This window comes from Cydia pomonella, chromosome 4, assembly GCF_033807575.1.
Source record: "Cydia pomonella isolate Wapato2018A chromosome 4, ilCydPomo1, whole genome shotgun sequence".
Taxonomy (NCBI): Eukaryota; Metazoa; Arthropoda; class Insecta; order Lepidoptera; family Tortricidae; genus Cydia; species Cydia pomonella.
This window is the reverse complement of record NC_084706.1, coordinates 19,060,441-19,072,105: the sequence shown is the minus strand read 5'-3', so window position 1 is coordinate 19,072,105 and position 11,665 is coordinate 19,060,441.

The window sequence follows — 11,665 nt, the reverse complement described above, 5'->3', positions numbered from 1 at the left end:
TCTGACACGGGAACAAAATACCTACTAGAATGTCTCAACCTTTTGTAATATGTACCATCTGAATAATTGTTTTTTTATTAATTTTTTATTTATTTACTCGATTAATATGCTTTCTTACCAAGTCGAGCAAAAAAGCATCACGGCCGTACCATCCTTTTCTCGAAGCAATTCAGACCATTTTCGACCCCCTGTAACTTCGTTGTGGATAAAACTAGAGGACTGAAATTTTCAGTAACCATGCAGGCATTGTAAAGACACGGTATATTTCAAATTTCATTCAATTTGAACCAGTATTTTAAGAATTATAACGGGTCAAATTTCTTAATTTTGTCACTCACTGACTCACCGATCATCACTTCTAGCAGACCTAGAAGCTTCAAATTTGGAATATAAGTAGTGTTTGGTGTATGAATCAAGGAAAAGCTAAAAAATCTAGAAAAGACCGCAAAGAAAATTAAGCCCATACAGCCAAGTCTTCAGTTAAATTTTTCAATATTGGCTTTATTCGTAACGATGTTTTATTTATGTTTTACGGCAGTTATTATTATTGCGTGCGAAGCCGCGGGTTTAAGCTAGTCCCATATAAATATAGGCGCATGGTAGTGCCCCTGCCAAATCGAGCAAAAAATGGGTATTCCCGTCATGAAAAAAAAGAGGGCTTTAAGAAAATTCGTTGCTGGTAGATATACATATATACAATAAGTAGAAGGTACCGAAAAGGAAAAAAGTAGAACTGTCTACAAAATACAAAAAGAAATGAGATCCCATCAAAAACAATACTTGTCAAAAAAACCAAGTCTCGCAACTCAGTTGTTCTGCGGTAAAAAGTTGTGAGATCCATGTAATACCAAGTCGGTTATTAATTTATTCAGTCTCTACTTAAGCGACTTTCTGCCTTAATACGTTCAGTCTCTAAGACCACGATCGTGGTCCATAACAATTGAAAATCAATTGTGCCTGGAATCTCCGTACTCGAAGCATTAAGTTGTTACGTAATAATTAACAGCATCTTATAGTGACGCATATCAATATTAATTTTTTTTAATGTTTTATATAAATATATTGAGACTTGGCCATCGCCTGAAAACACGTGTAAATTCAATCGCCTGAAAACACATGTAAATTCAATTATTTAGTGGGATGGCCAAGTCTCAATATATTTATATAAAACATTAAAGAATTTTAATATTGATATGCGTCACTATAAGATGCTGTTAATTATTACGTAACAACTTAATGCTTCGAGTACGGAGATTCCAGACACAATTGATTTTCAATTGTTATGGACCACGATCGTGGTCTTAGAGACTGGACGTATTAAGACAGAAAGTCGCTTAAGTAGAGACTGAATAAATTAATAACCGACTTGGTATTACATGGATCTCACAACTTTTTACCGCAGAACAACTGAGTTGCGAGACTTGGTTTTTTTGACAAGTATTGTTTTTGATGGGATTATTATTTCCCGTCCCGATTCACTAACCTCCGCGCGGGAGCCTAATACCCCGCGAAAATCGAAGGAAAATCAGCCAGTCCGAACAGCCTCAGTTTTTGCATTATACCTATTGTAAAATCTGTTCATTTTAGTAGCTTAAATAGGATAGGGTGGAATTAAAAGGTCAGCGGCAAAAGCTTATCATGCAAGCTCAGAATTATTAGCAACATTAAAAATACTTCATATTTGTCACCACAGTGATCTCTTCTTCTTTGACCATTGAATTTAAATGTAACGTGTTATTCTAGTGCTTCAAGAAATTTGTAGTTTAAATTATACAATCCACTCCTTCTACCTAACCATGGCTTCTCCAGGAAATGAAGTACAGTGAGATGCGGAAGTGCATGGACACATTATGAATGAAATGCCATTCATAAAGTTTCCATGTTATCCTTAAGCCATTGTAACACTTTCGTACTATTTGATGTCAAACAGATTTTTCCCACCTTTAACCAACATGTACTGCACACCCTTTTTGTTTCTCCTGTTTTGGTTTATAAACTGATTGTAGTATGCCGTTACATATAAAATTTCCAAATAAATTTACACTGTTAGATATACATATAAATAAACGTATGGTTAAATAAAACTTAATCAGATGTCTTAGAAAGCACGGTACGAGTATAAAAGTGCTGTCTGAAATTCAATAAATGCACTTACGAGTAGGAGCCCGATTCTGATTTTAATTTCTTATTCTCTCAGCCTGTCAAAAGTGACACTTCTGGACCAGAAATGACAGATAGAATCCGTAACAGTTTTAGAACAAGAATTTAAAATCACAATCGGGCTTCAGGAGGCCAATATGAATAGGAAGCAAGTAATAACGCTAAGAAAAAAAAATCACAAGGCATCTTAGGTAGCTTATATTTTAATAAGTGGCCGCTTTTTCATAGGTCGGCTCCGATCTTGATAGTGTGTGTTCGTGTGAATGGCCTACGTCGGCTTATTGTTGCCTCACGCATCGGGGACCGCGATTATATGCAAATGAGATGTCATAACACGTGAATAATTACTAGCGGCCACGAGTCGCCCTTTCGGGCCGCCCGCACAAATTGGATTTACGTGAAATGCAAGTTTTGCCGCCGAGACACGACGTTGATGTATGAATTACTTGACTTTTTTATTTAGAACGCTAGTTAATCCTAGCTCATATGTATAGTCGGTTATCAGATGTGTGGCTCTTAGAGCCACCCCACACTAGCGTCTCCCGAGCTTTGGCGTCTAGTCAACACTATGGCTACTGCTCGACGCACCGTTGGCGCAACTGCGCAGCTACGTCATTTTTCATAGCAGTAACCAGACGCCGACGCTCAAAAGACGCTAGTTTGGGGTGGCCTTGTCATATATTAGTGACTTTCGGATGATTGAATCACCAATACTATTGCAACGACTTTGACAGAATAAAAAAAAATGTTATGAAAATTTGTCAAAGAAATTTTCACACTTTGACATCACGAATGCCATGCAGAGTTGTTGGTCCCACTTTACTGTTGCGGCGTTGACGCGGGAGTTGTCACTGTCAGTTACTTTTATCAAATGTGTGACGTTATCATTAAGTTGTCGAAAGAACCTCTACATGTTGGCTTTGGTTTGCGTACCCCTCCCAGTTGTCCTGGACACCACTGGCTTAATGCTTTGATAAAATTAAATTTTAATCCATGTCGGTGATCTAGATAATCGATATTTCCTGCAGCAATGCTGCCGTAATTAGAATGTAACCTTTAGTAACCTACGAGTACCTATATGACAGTAAAGAAACGTAAGAAATATCACAATCTTTCTATTCAAGCAATAGCACATATAAGGCCGGGAATTGAAGGGTTGCAGGCCAAGTAGATTGATAGGGTAGGGATACGCAGCCGGCAACCCCGTTTCTCGCCGAGATTTATATAGTACTTTTCTCAAACATGCAATGAAATAAAAAAAATGTTGCTAATTTGTTTTATTCGTAGGTTTACACAAATAAAACAAATTAGGAATCTACTACTAGTATTTGATGACTGAATGCCAAGACGTCGTGTCACAATTTGACGTTTAAAAACAAAAGAAAGTTTCTTTACAGGCCTAGGTCTATAAGGCTGTATGATATTCCTTTACATTTGTCATCTTTACTCATCGCACCGGATACGTACTTAGTATTTCCGGACCTAATTTGAAGTAAGTCATGTCAACATTTCATTGTAAGTACTTAAGTTTGAGAAAAGTTGTTTGCGTTACATATTATGTTTAGAAGCTTAACATAACATTTTCAAAATGCTACAGGTCTTGATGGTATCAGAAAATTTATTGGTAATAGTTTTGACAGACGTGGATATTGCTCTAAACCATTGTTAGATTTGGTTCGCACCGTTAAATAATTACGTACTGTTTCCCAATTACTGCTCCTTAATTGTATGGGAATAGATAATGAGCGCCGGTTAATACAAGTGAAGGCTGTAAAAGTGAAGTACCTAATACACGGTAATGCTAACTTGTATAAATAGGTACTTAGTTATATTTTAAATTATTATTTCGTTTTAGATTTCCTATTTTATTTATTTTAAGAATTAGAGGTAGGTTGATTCAAAGCTGCTGCTCCTTAGCAACACGCGTAAGTAATATTGAAAGAGAATTATTTCATTCTAATACGAGTATTTAGGGCAGTTGCACAAAACCGTATAAAATAGTAATCATTTTTGCTAAAAATTATAACGTTTTATATTTACCAGTCTGTCGATTGTGTGTGTGTGATTTGTGTTGTTAATGCAACTAGATAATATTAATTAAAGGTTACGTATGATGTATCCTGGTAATTCCGAATGTCGAAAAATGTCGGATAATTCTGAAAAGGGACTCATATTATAATGGTTTGGGTGGACTCCATCTCATTTTCGAAATTATCCGACATACGAAATTACTCAAATATAGTTTAGTACACTGATTTCTTTATAAGTACCAATGTCCGCATTGATTACCTATTGACTTTTCGTAAGCCTTTTCAATAAGCCCTACCGATATTCAGCTAAAAGTCTTACTTTTAGTAAGAAAATTATATTTGAGTGCTATTCACTCCAATGTAAATCGTCCAGTTCCTTTCCCATCAACGTAATATAACGAGTTAGTAATTAAAACCAACAACAAATGATTTCCGTCAGTAAAATTTGTAATTTCGAAATTGGCGTGTCCGATGAGCGGGTGCCGCCCTAATGGGGGCTTGCGCCATATAAGCTCGTACTTATATTTACATACCGCGCCGAGCGTCAGTTGCTGGGCTCTTTTTCTGTTAATGTATGTAAATGGGAAACAATTAGGCGAGTTAAAACACGGGGTAGGCAGTCTAGGCAAGAGCGAGCGCCCCTTCCGCTGAGACGCCATATGTTAGTGGGCGGGCGGGCGCTTGCCGCGCGAGGCATGTTATCGGACGGTTTTTATGATGGGTAGTCTGTTTGATAAAAATATACACGTAAATTTAAGACACGAACGGCGGTTCCGTACTTCCTGCTTGTACCTATAGTAAAAAAATCATACTGTAGATCACTTTAGACAATTCACAGCCAAAACAGTTTCCACTTATGACTAATATTATTTATGATTGCTCAGACAAGACTTTTTCGACTGAAATGTATGAATAATTAGATACATTTTGTCATTTAAAATTGGTATTGATATTAATTTAGTCAATTCAAATACTACAGCATATCAATTATGATAGAATTATCATCACGCCACGCAATAATGATTCCACACTTATAGTTGAAACGTATGAAACACAAACTAACAACTCCAGCAATAATGTCATACAATGGTTATCTATAGTGTCTTTAGGTGGTACTTGGTAGGAAACAATTGGTTGCTTTTTGCTGTTTGTACTAGGTATACAGGTTGTACTAGTATGAAAAACCATAAAGTGACTACAAATCTTTCTGTACATCTTCACAGAGGATTTTTTTTACACTCTGTATAATAAGTTGTTGATTTTTGTTTATAAAATAATACAATAAACTAGATCGTGTGCTAGATCCACTCAGTATGCATTCGTGATACCTACCTTATTACATTGATTCTTCCTCGAGGCTACCCTCACATGAGCGTCAATCTCGAATATATTTAACCTAGCTATTGGTATTAAATTGAATTCGTATTATTTTATGGGTCCCACTAAAGGCATTGTAAAATTGACAATTTTACAGAAAATTACATAAAATGTGACCCGTTTCGATTGCTTTTGAGTACTTATAATTATACATAAGTAAATACGTATTATAGTATAAGTATGACCAGGGTGCTTAGCCAACGTGACCATCGTTAAAACTCCGTAGCGTAGCTAGTCGTCTCTCTCTATCACTCTTCCATATTAGTGCGACAGTGACAATTGCGTTTAGCGTATACAACTGGCACGTTGGCATCATGATTCTATAGGTATAGAAATCGATAAAGCTGCATTTACCGCTAAGTTAAATGTAGGTATGTTGGATGAAGGATGTAGATAGATTATTTAAATATCGAGAGATTATGAATATAAAGGCGTAGGCAATACTTTAAATTCAAAATTCAAATTCAAAATTCAAAAATTTATTCTGCAAGTAGGCCTCAATGGCTCTTTTACAAGTCAATACAACATTTATAGTAACATCATATAGTGACATGAAAAATACATAACAACATTTTATAAATACAACAGCCAATACCTGGGTAAACATTACATTATAATAATCTTAAAATAAATAATTACTACAATACAATAGAGATATATAGTCTCTATAGTTAAAAACACATTAAATCTGGAGATGTAAAAGGTCCCCAACGTCTACTAGGTTTTCTATTACATTATTGTCTTCTTACATTTATCTTTTTTGTATATTTTGTACGTGCATTAAACGTGTAGACTTAGGTAATTGAAAAAAACTAATTGTTTCATCCTTTTCATAAAAGACGCCTTTTTTTAATTTTCTAGCATAACTGAACGTAATAATACTATGGATATATTTGGCTTGCCCGTTAGTTTGTTAGTGTGGGTCAAATCTTGCAAGTTAAATTTGAATAACTTCCCAGTTTTAAAAGAAGTTGAAAATTTGCACACAATGTAAGTTGGGTGACAAAGCAATATTATGGTACCTATCATCGAGATGATCTGATGATGGAGACAGTATAGGTAGCCATTGGAAATCTGTGATAAATCAAAACAACTATGTTTGGGGTTGTTAGAATTGTTTAGATTAGTATTAGTTGTGGAAAGAAAAGTACAGTCAGCAATAAAAGCTTATATCAAAAATGAAATTTTTGACTAAAACTTATTTCTCGATTATTTCAGATAATCAATTTGAGATACAAGCAAATCAACTTTGACACATTCAGCTTACTCTTATTTTAGTAATTTATCTTTTACGGCTCCAGTGCTAAAAAGTTTTTCTTTTTTTGAATAATTAGAATTTGCGTTAGCGCTTAGCGGCGGCGGGAGGGGCCTGCGCGGCGCCGCCCCGTAGCGCCCAATGGGCGGGCTCGGTCCGAGCAGCGCGGTCACCGGTCGCGGACACACCGGTAATCGATAATTTTCTTCGACTTCTGGAATGTGAGACTTTTGAGCAATCATTCGTTCACAGATTAACTGTTTAATGAGTTATTTAACGTTAGCTGAAATGGCTTTCTTATAATTGTTTTTCAGGTCCTTTTTAGGACTGTACAGTCACATTAAAAGGGTTCAAGCTAATTTGGTTGTGTATACTAACGGTTTAATCGGTCCAATGTAAAGTAAACCTTAAATGGCTCATCAATTAAAGTCCATAACTGTAACTAAATGTCGGCCCTATATCGATAATACGTATATAATATTTACAAAATTATTAAAATTTAGCCAGCCAATCTATACACCATTTGTGCTGGATTACGAACAATGTGTATAAAAAAATCGTTGTCATATGGCTTTAGATTGGCTGACGACAATATAAGCGCCGCCTCGCTATGACCGCGCTATTCTACTACACTCTACAAGAATGTGGTTAACATCTTGCACAGATCCACAATAGTTAACTGAAACTCCAGGTCCATGGGGTCTCAGCGCGCACAAGTTTTTTGGAGAAATCGCGAAACGTCTGGTTGACGTAACTGGTGACCGAAGAGCTGGCGGCTTCCTCGCACAACGTATCAGTATTGCGATACAACGAGGAAATGCCGCCAGCATCCTTGGTACAATGCCTCAAGGGCCTATTTTAGATATAAGCTAGTTATAGTAATCATCTGTATATATACATTATGTATATTGTTATTGTCAATAAAGATCCATTGAATCTGTTTATTGCTAATAAACAAAAAAACACTTACAACTATTACAAAACTTCGCCAAACTGCGAAACAGTTTGTTGGTGAATGAAATACACCCAATTTATAGTGATATTTATAAAATAATAGGTAGTGATACTTTATTTTGAGGAATACTTACAACAATACCTAGACGACAAGTTTGCTTCGCTTTTAGCAATGCGTCATTCACGTCTACAGATCTAACAATGCTTCTTAACTTAATGTTATTCACTCATATGCAACTTGTAACAAAACAATATATTGTCATTCTTTGTACGTTTCAAATAAATAAATCCTTATGAAACGAAAACAAAATACCTTACAAAATTAAATTAAGGGATCCGACCCGAAGAAGTCAATCGTGTAGAACGTGGGGTTGAATGAGAATAGGTCTTTGTTCTACAGGTAGGTGTCAGATCGTATGTCGCCGCTTGGGTGGTCCGAGATAGATAGCACAAATATTTTGAGCACATTATGATTTAAATGGGCACTGTGCGGGCCGGCGCGGCGCTGCATTGTAGTCTTGAAGCACGACGAATGTCACTTGTTTGAGCCGCCATTTTGACCTGACCCTGCTGCGTGGTGACCTGGTCTTTCCTACTATCCATTTCCCCTTTCTAACCTTTGTATGCGGGGAGACCGGTAGGCCAAGACGGCTTGGCTTTCTTGTATTTTGCGCGTCGTTTAGAATTTCGATTGCAGTGGCAATGGGCGAGGCGCTATTGTGTTCGTAGGGTGACACCTTACTCTTTTGTTGATGGAGGCGCGCTGTAGTGTTGATGAGAATAACATATAATTATCGACTAAATATGTTTTTGTTTACTATTTTTATTTGAGACTGCCTTATCAACCAACAAAGAACAAACTCAAACAAAAAAATACGAGGTATGTTGCAACAAGGTGTTCCTACCTACATCTCACTTGTACTTTTCAGAGGTTTGCACTTCATTCCACTTTTGATTTAGTTATATGGATTTTACTGAAAAACGTTGACACTTGTGAGTCCAAATAGATGAAATCGCTGTGAAACCTCAACTCATCTGATACCTAAGTGATCCTATTTTATGGAGTTGGCTAGAATGAAAATGAACTATTTTTTTTGGTGATCATACTTCTAGTAGCGTTTTAAGTTGGCGAGATATGGACGCTAAGTCAACTCACTTTCTTATTTGACGTTCATAAGCGCATTATAGTTTGCCTACTTGATAAAAAAATTTTTTTTTAATGTTATCACCTCGGTCTTCCCTACAAATCGTAAATGAGTACCTACTACCTAAGTAGCATTATGTAGACAAGAAATTAAGGGATGTGATGACGAGTAGGTAGAACGTAACAGAGAGAGCTCTACCTCTACCTACGAGACAAAAAGTCAACAGGTCGTATCATAACAAAATCACAACTTCGACAAATTGTTGAATCAGAAACGGCCACCAATTAATAAATGTTGGAAAAGATCAAGCGTATGATATTACCACTATTTTACGTCGACCTGAAATTTCCTTCTTCATCCTAACATGGCCTGGTTTAGAAAACAGTGATTATTTAGTTATTTAACCAAGCTGCATAGTTACACGTATTTTCTAACAACGGGAGAAAAGTGACCATTTTGAAATGATAGGCAAAGTATAGCATGTTTCTTGAAAATCGCTTTAAAAAATTCCTCGAAGAATTAATTTAACCAGGCTATTAACAATTAAAGTATTCATTTCTTGTTCTAGTAAGTAATTTCATATCTAGATACAGTAATTAGGAATACCTATGTTTGAATTCTACAGGTAACTTTGCTTCAGTCTGTCTGCATAATAACTGACTAGTAACTATCTACTTAATTAGGTTTGTACTTAATAGCGCTATTACAAGAATGGCGGCGGGACGATTTAAGCTCTCTTTGTCGATAATGCATACTTTTAAATAAGTAATAATATCAATAAAAACGACGTCTTTCACTTACCTTATGTTCTCATGCTGAAGAATAGAGTAGCAATTTAGAAATATTTTCTTTTCTTTTGTATTATGAACGAATAAGGAATGAACCGTCATCATGTCGTAGGTAAGTCGCAGTACGGATTGTAACACTTTTCCAAAATAATAATACAGTGAAACGTCGCTATCTCGGACTTCGATAAGGCGAATCATTGTTAACACGAAATACATAAGACGCGATTATTTTCTCTTCAAAGCCAAAAACCTCTACAACTCGAAATATTTGATGAGGTGTGCAATAAAGATTATTGTATTGTATTGTATATTTATCCTCATCAAGACGAAGTAACAAACGATTCCCTTTGTGGTAATCTAGTACAATTTTTACCTCCATAACTCGAAACAATTATTTGGACCTCATATCTCGAAATAATAGACGTTTAATTCAATTACCTCTTTATCTCGAAGCTAATATAATCAAAATATCTGTAACTATAATAAAATAATTAAAGTAGTATTACGTGTTTATGCAATTACCTCTGTAGTACGATTTTTTACTTGTTTTACCTCTATAACTCGAAATAACTTTACACTAACTTCAACCTCTCAAAGTCGAACATATATAACCTTTTTTACTCGAAACCCTCGATAAGACAAAAACTCGTAAACACTTTTGGCATTTCCCTTGCGATTCGTGCTATCGAGGCTCCACTGTATATTATAATTTTTTTTTACAAAGAAGTGAATAGTATTTCTCGAGCTGTAGGTACTCTATTTACAGTCTCTAAATAAGGCGTACTTATTACTTAGGGAAAAAAGCGGCCAAGTGCGAGTCGGACTCGCCCATGAAGGGTTCCGTGCCATTTATGACGTATTAAAAAACTACTTACTAGATCTCGTTCAAATCAATTTTCGGTGGAAGTTTGCATGGTAAATTGGTAATGTATGTCATATATTTTTTTTAGATTTTTCATTTTGTTATTTTAGAAGTTACGGGGGGGGGGGGGGGGGGGGGGGGGGGGGGGGCACACACATTTTTTTCACTTTGGAAGTGTCTCGCGCAAACTATTCAGTTTAGAAAAAAGTGATATTATAAACCTAAATATCATTTTTGAAGACCTATCCATAGATAGTACCTACACGTATGGGTTTGATGAAATTTTTTTTTTTTTTAAATTTTACGACGTATTAAAAAAAAAAACTACTTACTAGATCTCGTTCAAACCAATTTTCGGTGGAAGTTTGCATGGTAATGTATATCATATATTTCTTTTAGATTTTTCATTCTGTTATTTTAGAAGTTACAGGGGGGGACACACATTTTTTCACTTTGGAAGTGTCTCTCGCGCAAACTATTTAGTTTAGAAAAAAATGATATTAGAAACCTCAATATCATTTTGAAAGACCTATCCCAGGGTATCTATCCCCACACGTATGGGTTTGATGAAAAAAGATTTTTTGAGTTTCAGTTCTAAGTATGGGGAACCCCCAAAATTTTGTGTTTTTTTTTTCTATTTTTGTGTAAAAATCTTAATGATGTTCATAGAATACATCTACTTACCAAGTTCGAACAGTATAGCTCTTATAGTTTCGGAAAATACATATACATATACATATACTATCGCACGACTCTTGCAACTTAAGTACCATTGTCTATTTATATATCATTCGTCCATTCGTAAACCTTATTGCGAAGACATAAGGTCGACCAAAGGTCTGTTGCATTTAGTACGGTTAGTATGCCTACCTGGCCTGCCACTTGATGTATCAATAACGATATGTAATTACGCCGGCTAGAACCACACATGTTACAATTAATGGTACGAGTAACACACGTTGTATTTCACACGTAGTGAATAGCAATAAATAAGTATTCTGTATTATCTTTACGTCTGTGCCGATGAAATTTGCATTAAGAGATTAAAATGGACTGATAAAGATTGGTTCTTACGAGTTTATCAATTATAAATC